Source organism: Martes martes (assembly GCF_963455335.1).
Source record: "Martes martes genome assembly, chromosome: 13".
In the NCBI taxonomy this organism is placed as follows: Eukaryota; Metazoa; Chordata; class Mammalia; order Carnivora; family Mustelidae; genus Martes; species Martes martes.
The window spans coordinates 65,011,158-65,027,393 of NC_137901.1; the positions used below are offsets into that span (position 1 = coordinate 65,011,158).

Sequence of the window (16,236 nt, forward strand, 5' to 3'; positions counted from 1 at the left end):
AAACTTAATGTCTGAGGGCAGACAAAGCTGGTTTCCATTCACTCAGCAATTCAAGTATAATCCACAACCTGACGGGACAAGCTCCTAACACCTGGCCCTGACCACCAGCCACACTGCCTTCTCCCTTTGCTGGCACCCAGAGTGCCTCTAGGAACCGTTTTTGTGCATTATCTTTCAGTATAAAGGGAGAATTTGTTCTGGGGAAGCAAAACTGTTAGGTGAGTATACTAGTTTGCTAGGGCTGCCATAATAAAATACCATAGACCAGGGGGCTTAAACAGCAGAAGCATATTTCTCACAGATCTGGAGGCTGGAAGTCCAAGATCAAAGAGTCAGCAGGTTTGGTTCCTACTATGTCCCCTGTCCTTGGCTTTGCAGATGGCCACCTTCTTGCTGTGTCCTCCCAGAGCCGTCTCTCTGTGATTACACATCCCTGGTGTCTTTTCCTCATGGATAAGGACACAGTCCTTTTGGACTAAGGTGTCCCTCTTATGACCTCATTTAATCTTAATCACCTCTCTAAAGGCCCTGTCTCCAAACACAGTCCTACTGGGGGATTAGGACTTAATTAGAAGACTCTGGGGCGGGGGGGGTGACACAATTCAGTCCATGAGAGTGGGCATGGTTTATTATACATGAGCTTTCTATCACCATATCCATGCTCTTCTAAAAGAATGATAATCTCCCATTTGCAGAGATGGTGATCAATAATTCTTAAAAATTCTTCACACCCACTGTCTCATGTGACATTACAGTAGCCTCCAAGAAAGCAGAGTTGGTAGTTACCTCTCTACAGATGAGGAAACCACCCAGAGGAGAGTTCACAGGTTCTCCCAATCACAAAGTCTAGAATCCGGTTCCTGGCGGTTGGGCCAGTCTTGTTCATGCTCAGCCTTGGAGTTACCTGCTCTTGACCACTCAGGAGCAGCCCCTGAAGCATCCCTACCTAGACTCTAACTGCCCACATCTTCTTCCTCTTGCCCTCCTCCATCAAGATTTACCTACCTTTCAAGGTCCTTCCACTTGATTTTCAAAGTGACAACGAGATAGCTGGGAAAAAAAACAAACTATTGTTAATGATCTATGTTGATTTGTGAGTGAGAGATTACTTGTGGGGGGGGGTGGATCTTGGCCAAACAGATTAACAGTCTATATTTTATAGCTTGCAAAACATTTTCTTCACATACCACATTTAACTTACTTCCATTCTAACCAAAATTCTGTGAAGTAGATGCTATTATTATCTCTGCTTTTTAGAAAAAGAAACAGCCTCAGAGATTAGGTACCCAGCCTAAAATCACATTCGCAAGTAGCAGAGGTAGAACTTGAACCAGATGCTATGTGCTCTTTTTACTTTGTCTCGCTTTGCTGCCAAACTTTACCAGTTCATTCAGAATGGTAACCTGTTACACTGATATTTTCCCTGCATGTTCTGAGGTGTGGCTCCTTCCCTTCCCTGTCTAATCTGCGATGACCTACCATCTAGTGAGCTTCCACAGTGTTGGACTTGAGTCCAGTTCCATTCCTGTTTAGCTGGGGTGACTGCAAAGACTTTTTTTTCCTTTTTACTAAGCTTTTGTTTCTTCATTTGTAGTTAATTTCATTGACTGGGGTCATTCTCTGGTTTGAAGAGTCTAATGGACTGTCCTTCTCTTCCATTTCACTCATTCAACAGATAGGTATTGAATACCTGCTATGTACCAGGCACTGTGCTAGGTACTTTCTTTTTCTGTTTTCATTTCTTTTTAATACACATTTGGATCTTTGGGTGTGTCCTGCCAGCAGAAAACAATAGCAGAGAAAACACGAAAGAATGAAAAATAAGAAAGGAAAAAACCCCGCTCAAAATGTTCTTCTTCTCCTCCTCACCCCATACACATTAGGGAGAACAGCAGGTTTACAAAATGCAGTATATAGTCAGCAAAGAAGAGGACAGACACTGTCCCTGCCCTCAGGGAGATTACTGTCTTATCTGCCAGGAAGGGACCCTTGAGATCCTTTTACTGAAGAGAAAATCGAGCCATGAGGCTGAGTAAACTATCCAGGGTCACAAAGCCGTAAGTGTCAGAGAGGGATCTGGGAAGCTGGGTCTTTTCATTCCTAGTCTGGGATGTTTTTCTTTCACACAATGTTTTGTATTGAGATCCGGCTCCATGCCGTGCTGCCCCTCAGGTGGCAGCTGGCAACAGGACTCAGTCTCAGAAAACTACCTCATGGAGTCTCCATTTCAGCATCCAGAAGCAGAAACTTTTCAATTTTCTTTTTTTCTTTTTCTTAGATTTATTTATTTATTTGGCAGAGGGTGAGGGAGAAGCAGACTCTCCACTAAGCAGAGAGCCCTATGTAGGACTTGATTCCGGGACACTGGGACCATGACCCAGGTCTAAGGCAGACGCTTAACCGATTGAGCCACCCAGGCACCCTTGAAACTTTACCGTTTTCACTGAAATTTAAGACACATGTGTGTAAGAATCAGAGTCTGAGGCTTCCGATACGAACCCACCCAGAAGCAGGACTCCCTTGTTCTTTTCCTGCTGCCGGTGCCAGAGTCTGACACTAGCAGAGCGCATATTTTTCTGTCCCACTCACTACATTTCTATCCCTTGCTCTTCTCCAAATTAGGACCTGAAGCAGCTGGCTGTCAATCTAGACCCTGTCCACTCAGTATCATATAGACATTTATTCACAGGATTTCTCAAGGTGAGATGCTGAGAGTTAGGCTAAGTAACTAACTTACTGAGGCAGCAGGAACTACAAGTGTGGGCTTAGCCCCCAAGTTACCTCCCTAATGGAAGCGCCTTCACATAGGTATTTTGCACGACCTGCAGCAGCTCAGAAAACCTGGCACCAGCAGGTTAGCACATGTATGTGGGACACCTGTTGGCACTGTAGGCCCTCAGTAAGTGTTAATATCACTACTCGTTCACCACATTCATTTTTTAATTATTTAAATTTTATCAAAGTTATAGCAGGCACATAATTGAAAGAGCCAACCAGTTCTACAAGGTTAATTAAGACAAAGAACAGTCCTCAGCCTCTCTCCACCCACTCCCCTCCCCCCATTTCCCTTTCCCTAGAGGGACCATTTTCAACTTGTTTAACTAATTCTTTTACCTATCTATAAATAACATGTTTGTATTGCTACTTCCTGGTGTTTCAGTTCAGGCGTTATCTGTTGACTTCCCACAATGGGAGGTGAGGATTCAGCTCCCTTTTCTCCACTACCCCCTTTTATGCATATGCACACTTCCCAGGGCCCCTTATTCTCTATATAGTTATATGGTCGATTTTGGTAGATCAGTAATTAGTGCAGTTGTCATTATGACAGTGTAATGCCACTCGCAGCTAAGCCACATAGTCAACCATGATTGTTTTTCCTTTACAACATTACCTTTTTGTTTATTTTGTTTTTTTATACACATAGGTTTCTAAGATCTTAGCACTAATTAACCTTAAACTCTGCCAGTTACCCAGGTGTCTTCTCAGTTTGTTCTTGGGAAGGTCTCTTGGAGCCTCTCTCTTGTTCAGAGGTGGGGGAGGCCCAACAGCTGCCACCCTAGAACCTCCCTTTACTACCATCTGGGGAATTCCCTGCCTCTTCCCTATGTTGGATCACCTGTTTCTGGATCCTGTGTCTTCTCGTTTCCTGCTTTCTTCCCTCTTTTTGATGACATGTATTTTCTAGAACTTCCTGAGAGTTATGAGTGGGAAATTTTTTGAAATCTTGGGTCTGACTGCCTCAGAACGTTGATAGCCTGGCTCCATTGTCTTCTAACTTCCAGGGCTGCTGTTGAGGCCAAAGCCCTCTTTGCATGTGACCTTGTAGGATTTCTTTGTCCCCCCTGTGTTAAGAAATTTCACAGTGACATACCTATTGTGCTGGCCACTGAGTGGCCCTTTCAGTCTGATAACTCATGACCTTTGATTCTGGAGTGTTTTCTTGAATTAGTTTGTGTCCTTTGTTGTGTTTCTAAAACTCCTGTGATTCAGCTATTCAGATGAATTTCTCATCTCTTCTTTCCTAGTTTCTATTCCTGTCTTTTTGCTCTACTTTCTGGAAAATTTCCTCAATCTGTCTTCTAATTCTTTCACTAAAGTTTTCATTTCTGACGTCACGGTTTTTCTTTCTATGATTTCCTATTGGAGACTTTGCCCTTGGGGAGGGGAAAATCCCTCTTAATGGAGTTTTAGATACAGTGAAATTAGATGCATGTGTTTAATCCACTCTTTTTACCCAGTATCTCTGTATATGTTGATTATTTAATAATTCCTGCCTTGTATTTGTATCCAATCCTTTAGCCTTTAATGATGGTTTTCTATTGGTTTACATATTTGACCCTTACAATCTAGACTGTGATATCTGGATAGGACCTTGGGATTGTCTAGTTCGTCTTTATCAATTTACAGAGCGAATACCTGATGCTCAGAGAGAGGAGGTGTGCTCTTGGAAAACATGTTTCTGCCAGAATTTACCAGAGGCATGTGAGATGGATTACTTGGCAGGCATACAGTACTCACATAGTTTTTTGGGGTTTTTTTTCCACTCTTTTCCAAAAATGTTATTGCGGTTTAACTGAGATACAATAAGTAAACTGCACATAACTCAATGTGTATGATTTGGTAAGTTTTGGCCCATCTATACACTCCTGAAACCATCATGATAATCAAGGTATTGATCACCTCCCAATGTTCCCCTCCACTGTGCTTGTCATTTCTCCCTCTTAACCACCCCCAACCCTTCTCAGGCAACCACAGATCTGCTTTCTATCACTATAGATTAGTTTATGTTTGCTAGATAGAAATGTAATCATAGAATGTGATCTTTTGTTGGGGGCCAAGGGGTGGGGGTCCAGCTTTTTTTTACATGTAGCTTTTCTGGGTACTTTGGAGGCCATACCTGACTGTCCAGGCGGAAAGTCTTTACCAGCTCTATGTCCATGTACATCCTTTCTCTTCTACACCTTCCCATCTTCCCTCTCCCGGCCTTAGAGGCTACTGCCTGCAGTGTTCTTGTCCTCTCCTTTCCATCCAAGCCTGTTCTCAGGAAAGGACCAATGTATTTCATTCACATTGAGGTGACTGATGTGATTTTATATGTGTGATGTGGGCAATTATGCAGAAGACAAAACCTACATTTGGCTTATGCCAAAGAAATAAAGCTCTAATGATGGAGTTTCAAGCAGTGAGCAAATAAGTTTGGAAGAGAGTTTTGGACAAGGGCATCCCCTGAACCTCTGAAAGTACACCCTGTTTAACAGAGTCCTTGTGTTAGACTGACTCTGCCTGTAGATAGGCAGGATGAATTGAAATGCCCTCTGGTCCCATTCAGAATTTTGGTTTCCTGAAATGTCAGCCATTTAGGAGCTAAGAAAAGAACTAATGTTTTGCTGGCTTTCCTTCCTTTTGGTGTGTTTGGCAGAGAAAACAGTCCTGTGTAGATAAAAGGTCACTCAGAAGGGCAGGGCCTCCTGTGTTTGGTCCTCATGTCCCTGGTCCAGGTGAGAGGAGGGCCATCAGAGGTGGCCCTGAGCTACTGGACCGAAGTCCAAGCTAGCAGTGGCCCAAAGATCACAGTCAGAGAAGCCTGGCAAACCAGCTTGGCTCTGAGGTTGTCTTGCCTGTCTCGCTTCTCTTCTTACTGATTTTCACATTTAATCTTTAATTCTTTATTAATTAATTCACATTTAATTCTTAACAGCATTGTGAAGGAAGAAAACAGGAAACATTTCTTTCTTTTAAAAATAAGAAAAGAGGGGCGCCTGGGTGGCTCAGTGGGTTAAAGCCGCTGCCTTCGGCTCAGGTCATGATCCCAGCGTCCTGGGATCGAGCCCCGCATCGGGCTCTCTGCTCAGCGGGGAGCCTGCTTCCTCCCTCTCTCTCTGCCTGCCTCTCTGCCTACTTGTGATCTGTCTGTCAAATAAATAAATAAAATCTTTAAAAAAAAAATAAGAAAAGAGGGGCACCTAGGTGGCTCAGTCCATTAAGCGTCTGCGTTTGGCTCAGGTCATGCTCTTGGCGTCCTGAGAGCAAGCCCTGCATCGGGCTCCTTGCTCAGTGCAGAGCCTGCTTCTCCCTCTCCCTCTGCCTGCCGCTTCCCCTGCTTGTGTTCTCTCTCTCTGTGTCAAAAATAAATAAAATCTTAAAATAAGTAAATAAATAAAACAAAAATAAGAAAAGAGAGATAGCATAACCTGCTTAACTTCAAAACATTTCTCAGCACGAGTCCTGTCCATGGGGAACCAGGCTACCTGCCCATGATGGGGAACATGGTGGTGTGAAACCTCTGGTCTACAACAGAGGAGTCAGGGTAGGGAGCAGAGTCCCCCAGTGAACACATTCCCAGTCGTTGTTTCTTTCTCCACTCCCTTATGTGACCATCTCCCTGGGGTTCAGCATCACTTCCCATGGCCTATTGGACAAAGCATCTAGCCTAGGAGGGGAGGACAAGGAAATAGGTCCCAGGAGTCTGTGAGAAGGGACCTATCAGACATTTCCTTGTGAGCAGGAAGCTCAGCACAAGGTTTCTGGTTAAGGAGGAAGATAGGCGGTAGTCCCTTTGCCTGTTTGACATTTGTTGAGTACAGACTCTCTGCAAAGATGGGGCCAGGCACGGTTCCTAACCTCAGGGTCCTTACAGGTCTTCAACAGTGGGAAGCCTAACAGTGGGAGAGGGAAACAGTTGGGAGAGGGGAAGTTGGTTGTATAGAATCCCTTCTTCAGTAACTCAGGAAGGATGTAGTGAAGGCTAGACCAGGAGAAAAGGAACTGGGAAGAAAATGTAGAAGCCTGACTTGGCTAACTTCAGTATTTTGTCAGGGTTGGCCAGCCCTGCCCCGAGGGACCCCAGACTGCCCACTAGTGTTCCTGTGCCGGAGAGCTCAGTGGCACGGAGGCTACAAGCAGCAGGAGACAGGAGAAGGGAGCAGAGTTTCCAGAGTGCTGCTTCTGGTATGAGGTCAGCACCCCCCACTCCACCACCATGCTTCATTTATTTTCAATGGCAAAACTCTCCACATCAGTTTTTTTTTTTTTTAAACCAATTGGACATCCCATGATCCTTTCAGCCAGAGGGCAGGCATTTTGGCATCCTAAAAATAATAAAAAGTTAATTTCTCCCTTATTGCAAATACATTTGCATTTTCTTATCCCTTGTTTCACTTGATTCTATTAATGGGTTCATGTGATAGCTAGGCAGAGATTATTGGCATCAACCAAATGAAAAAAAACAAGACACAGAGCTTGACTTAGTGAGTCACATGGAGAGTTTGTGGTTAAGTCAGATCCAAACACTTCGCCCGCCAGAAGTGGTGATAGCCACTGAGGCCAGAGCTATCTAGGGTTGTGTGAGGAACAGAGTGCCCCACGCTGAGGTGGGATAAATTCTGAATTTACCATTCTGATTTTACCTGTAGACTTACACCATACAAGAAGGCAGAGGGCCAGGGTTCCCGGACTAATTCTGCCAGTCATCTGCCATGTGAACTTAGTGTGACTCAACCTTTTAGGGTCTTTGGTTTCTCATCTATAATGTCAGAATTAAAAGGACCCAGGAATATTTTAAAAGGAAGCTGCATGTAAAGTATATCACTAAGATTTGTTGAGCAAAAAGTGAGGGAAAGGACAACAGCCATGAGCACTGGCACTAAAGATAGGAATTCAAAGCATGGTCTGGAAATAGCTAGAGACATTTAACTCGGGTACAGAGTAAGTACACATGTATCAAGTTCATTCATTCTGTCTTCCATGTGCTCGAAGGGACAGACTGTTGTTTATATATCCATCCCACCTCTGAGGGTTCCTTCAGCTTCTCAGTATTACAGGGACATGAGGAACATTCATGCACATGGTTTTATTTATATTTGTGTGTGTCTTTATTATATTGTATGTCTTTATTGAAGATTGAGGCCTAGAAACAGAAAACGCCAGGTCATTGGGTAGTCGCATCTTCACCCATTATATATTTCTAGCTCTTCATGTCCCCACCAATTTTGTTTGTTGTTGTTTTTTTAAAAACCACTTAAAATTTCAGTTTTATTATGACAAAAATAATACAAATCCTGAGCAGCCAAAAGAAGAGATGCATCAGGTGAGGTCTGGGAGGGCCCCAAATTTAAAATTTCTGTGTTGTTTCCCCTTGGGGTTAGGAGGAATAGCCCTCCCAGCATATGGACTGGGAGCATATTATTAGCCAGGGCACCGTGCCTTATCAAGTGCTCAGTGTCACCCAAGCTTTGGTGTCCAGGGTCTTACATTTTTTTTTTTTTAAAGATTTCATTTTTTTGAGAGTGAGAGAGAACGAGAGAGAGAGAGCACGAGAGAGGTGAGGAACAGAGGGAGAAGCAGACTCCCTGCGGAACAGGGAGCCTGATGTGGGGCTCGATCCAGGGACTCTGGGATCATGACCTGAGCTGAAGGCAGATGCTTAACTGACTGAGCCACCCAGGCACCCCCAGAGTTTTACTTTTCTTGGAATTTAATTACATAGGCTTGTTGAATTAATCCCTAGCCTTCTCCCCTCCCTGAAGGTCACACTTAAAGCCCCAATCCCCTAATCACATGACTGGACCTACCAACACTTAATTTGTTGACTAACTATGAATAGCTGCAAAGTATGTTTTAATTTGCCTCTCCCTAATTACTAATGAGATTAAACTTCTTTTGTTTGTAATTTTCAAAACTTTGACATGTAACATTGTATAAGTTTAAGGTGTACAGTTAGTTACTTCAGTACATTTATATATTGTAATATGACTGCCGGTGTGGGGATATTTATCATATAATTATAGTACAGTTTTATTATCTAGATCGTACTGTGAATTAGATCTGTATGGCTTATTTACTACTTATTATAGGTTTGTCCCCTTAAACCCCATCAATCTTATCCCTCCAACTCCTAGCCCTTGGTAACCACCATTTATTCTGTTTTTTACAGGTTTAACTTTTTTTAGATTTTAGGTTTTTAAAACCTAAAAACCTAAGATGGCTCAGATGGTTAAGCGACTGCCTTCAGCTCAGGTCATGATCCTGGTGTTCTGGGATCGAATCCCACATTGGAGTTCCTGCTTAGCAGTGAGTCTGCCTTCTCCCGCTGACCTCTCTCCTCTCATGCTCTCTCTCTCTCTCTCATTCTCTCTCTCTCTCAAATAAATAAAATCTTTTAAAATTTTATTTATTTATTTATTTGAGAGAGAGAGAGCGCGCACAAGCAGGGGGATGGGCAGAGGGACAGGGAGAAGAAGAATTCCCACTGAGCTGGGAGCCTGATTGGGTCCTGGGATCATGACCTGAGCCAAAGGCATATGCTTAACCAACCGAGCCACCGGAGACCCTGGTTTAAGATTGCACATGTAAGTGTTATCATACAGTACTTGTCTTCCTCTGCTTGACATAAGGTACTCAAAATCCATCCATGTCACAAATGGCAGGATATCCTTTCTCATAGCTGAGCAATATGTATGCGTCCCACATCTTTTTTATACATTCATTTGTTGATGGGCATTTGGGTTGTTTCCATATCTTGGCTCTTGTGAATAATGCTGTGATAAACTTGGGAGTAAAGGTCCCTTGTTGAAATCCTGTTTTCATTTCCTCTGGGTAGATACCCAGTAGTGGAATCGCTGGCCTGAAGGGAGATCTATTTTTAATTTTTTGAGGAAACTCCATATTATTTTCCATTGTGGTTGGACCAATTGACATCCTCACAAATGATGTATAAGGGGGTGGAATTTACTTTCGCATGCTTATTGGTCATTTAAGTCTCTTCTAAATTACCTAATCATAACGTCATCCATTTATCTAATAGTTTTTTTTTATTTCCAGAAGAGTTACATGTTATAGACACTAATGCTTTAGTGATTACTGATTATATGCATTGCAGATACCTTCTCCTAATCTATAGCTTTTCTTTGCCCTACCTTTATGTTGTTTTCGTTGGAAAAAAAAAAGTTTTTAAAATTTTCAATTAGTCAGTTTAGCAGCGTTTGGTTTTATAGCATTTGCTTTTGTGTGTTAAGAAGTCCATCTTTGCAGGGCGCCTGGGTTTCTCAGCTGGTTAAGCATCCAACTCTTGATTTCAGCTCAGGTCATGATCTCAGTGGCTTGGAATCAAGCATGAAGTCTGCATGAGGATTTCTGTCCCTCTTTCCCTGCTTGTGCTCTCTCTCTCTCTCTCTAAAATAAATAATCTTTAAAAAAGAAATCCATCTTTGGCCAGACGTCATAAACATATTTTCTGATATTTGCTTTTAAAAGTATTAAAGTTTTTGTCCCACATGTACTTTGTTCTCAGTTTTATTCCATATCAAAACTCCATTTTCTTAGAATCATTTAATGAACATTCCTTCCTTTTTCTGTGGCTTGTGCTGTGACCTCTACCACATGATACATTTCCACACACAGAGAAGTTTGCATCTAACCTTTATATTCCATTCAGTCTGTCTCTTTGCCTGTCCCTGTATCACATTCTTTTAATTACTTGGGCTTTTTGCTTTAGGTATCTATCTGTCAGGGCAAATTTCCACACTCTTCACTAGGAAGAAAATTATTGTAGGTCTTCTTGGCCCTTTTTCTTTTCATACAATCTTTTGGACCCAAATTGTCAAATTTCTTGAAAAATTCTATCAAGATTTTTAAAAAATATTTATTTATTTGACAGAGATCACAAGTAGGCAGAGAGGCAGGCGGAGAGAGAGACGGGGAGGAAGAAGGCTCCCCGCTGAGCAGAGAGCCTGATATGGGGCTTGATCCCAGGACCCTGAGATCATGACCTGAGCTGAAGGCAGAGGCTTTAACCCACTGAGCCACCCAGGTGCCCCTATCAAGATTTTTAAGGGAATTGCACTTGATCTCCAAATTGATTTGGAGATAAATGTGTTTTACGATACTGACTTATCCCATCCATGATCACAGCCCATCTTCATTGATTGGAGTCTTCTTTTGTGTGTATATTTGTCAGATTTATTCCAAGGTACCCTCTAGTTTTTGTTGCTGTTATAAATGACATATTTTTAAATTACTTCTTATAGTAGTTTTTGCTGATAGATAGAAACACCGTTGATTTTTTTTTTATATTGATCTTATATCCAGCAGCTTTGGTGAAGTCTCGTTTGTTCCATTAATACTCCCAAGTAAAATTTTTTGATTTTTCTATATAGATGGTTAATTCATCTGCAAATAATATCACTTTTTTTTCTTTTTCCAGTTTTAAATCTTTTCTTTTCACGTCTTTTGTGATCTCTAGGACCTTTAGTACAATAATGTATAGAACAGTGTGTTTGGTCTTTACTAGAAAGAAAAGTCCACCATTGAGTGTCATGTTTGATATATAGTTTTGAAAAATCCTCTTTAATTGGGTTAAGAAAATACTTTCATATTTCTGGTTTGCTAAGAGTTTTCACTGTGAATGATGTTGAATTTTTAAATAAAAAATAATTTTCTCTGTCTGTTGTGAAACTCCTGTAATGTTCTTTAAGTTATCAACATGAATAACACTGACTTGTTATCTACTACTAAGCCATCCTTGCTTTCCTGGGATGAACCCTAATGAGTAATGATTTCTATTATTATACATTGCTAGATATGGTTTGCTAATATTGAGTATTTTATATCTATATTAAAGAATAATAAAAAAATTTCCCTTTTTCCATGCTTTTCTTATAATATATACCGATATAAATATACTATTTTTTTTGAGGATTAGACTTGTTAGAAGGGAATTGATCTCAATATCTTATAGTGGAAAAAACTGGAGCTCAGAAAAAGGAAATAGCTTTTCTAAAATGATAGTTAGAAATGAGAGTTAGAGTCAGGACTAAAGTGTTTTTTACAAATTTCAAGTTACTTCCCCACTTGCGATCTCATTTTCTCCACACAACAGCTCTACAGGAAGGGTATTGCTTATTGCCCGCATTTATGGATGGGCTAACCAAGGTCCGGAGAGATCCCATCATGAGTTCTGTGGCCCAGCAGGGCTGGAACTAAAAGCCAGGTTTCTGACTCCTAGACCTGATCTCTCTCTCGAATTTCTTTTGTTTTATGTCCATCCCCACTGACTGATCCACTTACTTATTAGCCTGAAATGAAGGAAACCCTGAGACCTGCATCAAAATTATTATTTTGCAGGAGCCCAGCAACAGTTTCACAGACATTTCAGACAGATGGCCCATCTGCAGAAAACCCTCAATAGGCAGGGATGAGGGCTTCATGGTCCCAAGGACCATCTTGGTGGAGGAACACCCTCAAGGCCAGAATAACTCCAAGGTCTCCAAGAATGTCCCCTAATGCAGAAATCGGCCCAAAACTCCTAAGTAGAATCTTTGTTACCGGATCAGACCACAGGGTTCCTCCTAAGGGGGACCCACAGAATGGGGGCTCCAGTTTTCCTTCCATCTCCTTCCCCCACTGTCTGGTCACCACCACCCCTCCCCCATACGTCTCAGCAAAGTGCTTCCTGCAACAGCGCTTTTGTTTTGCTCATGCTATTTGTGTCTGCTTCTAACAGCTGGCCCCAGCCTGGCAACCCCTAGCTCTGAGGATTATCCAATTATCCCATTAGCCCAGCATGTCCTTCCTTCCTCCAGAGCTATTAGCTCCCCTTCTCCCTCTCCCTCTCTCTCTCCAAGGGCTGGTCCATAGCCTTCCTTGCTCCTTCCCTAGCCAGACCTAGGGCTGGGTCAGTCCCCAGTCATCTAGACTCAGAGAATACTAGACCTGGAAGGGGTGTTTGCATCAATCCATCTGCTTCATCGTTTTTCAGGGAAGGAAACTTGCCTGCCATACCCTGAGTCACATGACCCATCATAACAGTGAAGTAAAACCCAGGTCTCTTGACCTCATGGCTACACTCTTCCTCAGCACATCTGGTCAGCAAGCCTTTTCAAGTGCTCTCTGTGGTTAGCCCTGGGATGGAGGAGAGATACCATCCCTATTCCACTCTCTGGGAATCTATGATTGAGATTAGCATTTATGGTCTAGGTAGGGAGAAAGAACATACACTGGTAAAAACCAGCACATTATCCAGAAGCCAAGTCATACCTTAGCAGAAGAAATGTTACCAGAAGTAGGTGACAAACTTCTGGAGCATAGAACAGACACTTAGTGCTAAAGGGACGTCAGAAGAGAGAGAAGAGGCTGTCAGCAGAGGGTCCAGAAAGGCCCCGTGGAGGAGAGGGCTCTTCAGGTGGTGGCTAAAACATGAGAAGTGTTTAAAGTAGGGGAGAGTCAGAGGGACAACCCTCCTAGCAGAGGCCTCCCTGAAAGGGAAGGGGAGGGAATGGATTAAGAAGGTAGTAGCCGTTCAGCTGGGCTCAGTCAGGGCAGGTGGGGAGACAAGGCTGGAGGTTAAAGCTGTGACCCCAAACCTCATACCAAAGAGCGAGGCTTGATCTGATGCACATTTAGGGCCCCCTAAATATTCTGGAGCAAGGAAGGGACATGACAGGAGGTGTACACGGGGCAGATTTGTCTGGCTTTGGGGGCTGAACCAATTAGACAAAAAGAAACCAATGCAGAGAAGTCAGTTTTGAGTTGATCCAGGTGGATGAGGGATGATGAGGCCTCAGCTAATACCGTGACTTGGGTGTGACTGGGGTAGAACGGGTGGAGCAGATTCGAAAGACGTTTGGAAGAAGGATTAGCAGGATGCAACAGATTGGGAAGGTAAAGCAAGGACCACCCCCCTTCCCTCATTGATAGGACTAAGCAAGTTAGAAGCAGCAAATGGGAATTAGAGGGTAGAAAGGAGGGGGTGGGTAAGGACCCTCCTGTACTCAACCTTCTGGCATTCACTGGATGAGAGCATTTTGTAACTTGACAAAGTTTGCTTAACCCTATGCTGGGTGTCATGTCATCTCACCCATGTCCAAGTCCCTCTGGCTTATCTACCAGACATCCACAGACTGACCCAATAAATCAAGCTACCCACCCCCACACCAGACAGCAGTGTGCTTCAGCTGGGTTGACAACGGAGTCACCAGACGTGGTTCTGGTGGAAGGAACTCAGGCCTTGGGTATATTTCATAGATACAACCAGGTAGTCGCCTCCCACCTGTATAAACTTAATTCAGGTGATCACTGTATTATTTTTAATACTTTGTCATTCCCTCCTTCTAATCACCTGTCATATCCCCCATTCCTGCTTTCTGCTTTTAGGGTCCTAAAACTGGTGATTCTGGCCAAGAAAGATGAACCATCCTTACCCGACCTGGTGCCCTTGAGGTTCAGGGGAAGCTCCTCAAGGGCCCGCAAGGGTGTCCAGGCCCCTTCCAGGCCAGTGAGTGTGTGAGTGCTCTCGGAATACACTGAAGACCCAGCCGTGGGTCTCCAGCTGTGAGGGGGTGGCCTCACCCACGACATAGTCATTCCACCGGAGCTTCTGTGAGCCACAGAACTCCAGCAGGTTGTTCTAACCAAGCCCTTCAGAAGAGCACACAGCAACCTTGTTGGTTGTTCTGGTTTGCTCACCTGCTGCCACAGCACCAAGTCCTCTCCTCCCATCTTCAGTTTCCAGTTTCCAGACCCTCGCCATCTTGATCGCCTTCCTTCAGCCATTTGTTAGTTCTGCTGGGTGTGGCTCAGAGACGACCATCTCATGGCAGGCACAGTCACATATGGTATTTCAGCTTGTCCGTGATCAGCTGTGGTGTTGAGGATGGCTTGAATCTTCTGCCATGAGCTGGGAGTGAGCTCCTTCAGCCTGGAGCCCCTAGAGACTGTGGTGTGATGCCCCTTGAAGCCATGGTCCCCTGTCTCTCAGGCATTTCCCACGGGGCTAGCCCATGCTGAACTTAGCAGCTGAAATGTCCATGTTTTTTGACACGAAATGACTGGGCTTCTGCACATTTTCTTTCTCTAACTCAGTGGAGGACTTTACAATGATCTTTGCTCAGTATTATCTCTCTGGCCCCCTGATGTAATTCTGAATCCTGATTCTGTCAGCCCAGACATTTACTATATCCCTTTTCTGTTCACCTCTTTGATAAGCCCCAGTTCCTTGGGATTTAAGACTTCAGTGAAAAATATGGGACAGGAATGGGCTGAAGACAGCAAATGATCTGTAGTCAGTGCTCCTTGCCTAAGTGGTTGGCCAGTTCCCACACCCACTTCCCGGGCCCCCCAGACACCAGGTGCCTGGCTTAAATTCACACTCACCACATTTCTTTATCTGGTGATGGCTGGGTCATGTCGGTGAACAGAGTATAGAATACCAGGTAAGCAGGCCTTTCCCCTTCCGTCTTTCTTCCCTTCTGGCCCCCTTTCTACTCTGATATTCAAGAACATTGAAACCATATGATTGCTTGGCTTCTCGTGTTTTCTGTTATAGAACTAATAATAGCCCCGGGCATTTACGTCACACCTACCTTCCGTAGCACTTTCACACAAACTGTCACGTTATATCTGAAAGTGGGCATGGCAGTTCAGAGAATGAGCTGCCCACAGTCAGAGAGGAAGTCAAGAGCAAGGCCAGGAGAGCCTGGTGCTGAGTCCCCGTTAGGTTTCAGTGGAGCAGGTTGGGTTAGGTTTCAGGGTACTGGCTGGAAGGAGGGAGCAGAGGGATTATTTGGCATCTCTGAACTAGGCAGGAAAGATAATCAAGCTACAACACCAAGAGATCGTTTAGGATTGACTCTAGAACTCCCGACCTGCTCTCTCTAATCTCCCTGAAGGAACAGTCGTGATGTTGGGCTCTGGGCCTGAATTTTCCTAAGAAAAAACTAGATCATTTTAAAAAGCCCTGTTTAACTTTAACAATTCCAAAAAATCTGAATCTAAACCAGGCTCTGTCCTCCTCACTCCCCTTTCCAACCTAGCTAGAAAATGTGGGTGGATTGAGAAAGAACAGAAAGGAAAGATCAAAACTGTGACAACCCTCTGACAACATTTTAACTCGAAAATTACCTCCGTGTAGGCAGATGTAAATCAGGCGCACATTTACTCAGCTTCTCCTTGTTCTTACCTCCTACTGAATACCCTGAAGATACGGGCCCTGGAGTTGACCGCTGGCCTTTAAACGGCTAACTCAACTTCAGCTGCCTAAGATTGCCCAGTCGGATGCAACTTACTCCTCCTCCGAACACCCCCCCCTTGTGTCCCACTCCTGGCCCTCCCCTCTGGCTGCATCTAGCTTAGTCTCCTTCGTCGATTGTTGGCTCCCTGTGCACTCCTGCTCACACCCCTTTAGGCTTAGCATGCATCGGTAGGTGCTCATTAATTTGTTGAGAGTGCAACAGAGAGCGAGGA

General features: G+C 43.7%; 1 long non-coding RNA gene across 2 annotated transcripts in view; it reads left to right on the forward strand.

The window, feature by feature from the left end:
• Positions 1 to 15,287, forward strand: part of LOC308354446 — a 40,587-nt gene extending 25,300 nt beyond the window's left edge. The window contains exon 4 of one of the 2 annotated variants that reach the window (XR_013967863.1): positions 14,149 to 15,279. This is a non-coding gene — a long non-coding RNA (uncharacterized lncRNA). Of the gene's footprint in view, positions 1 to 14,148 lie in introns of both variants that reach the window. The other variant, XR_013967864.1, reaches the window with a different exon arrangement.
• Positions 15,288 to 16,236: the final 949 nt, after the last annotated feature.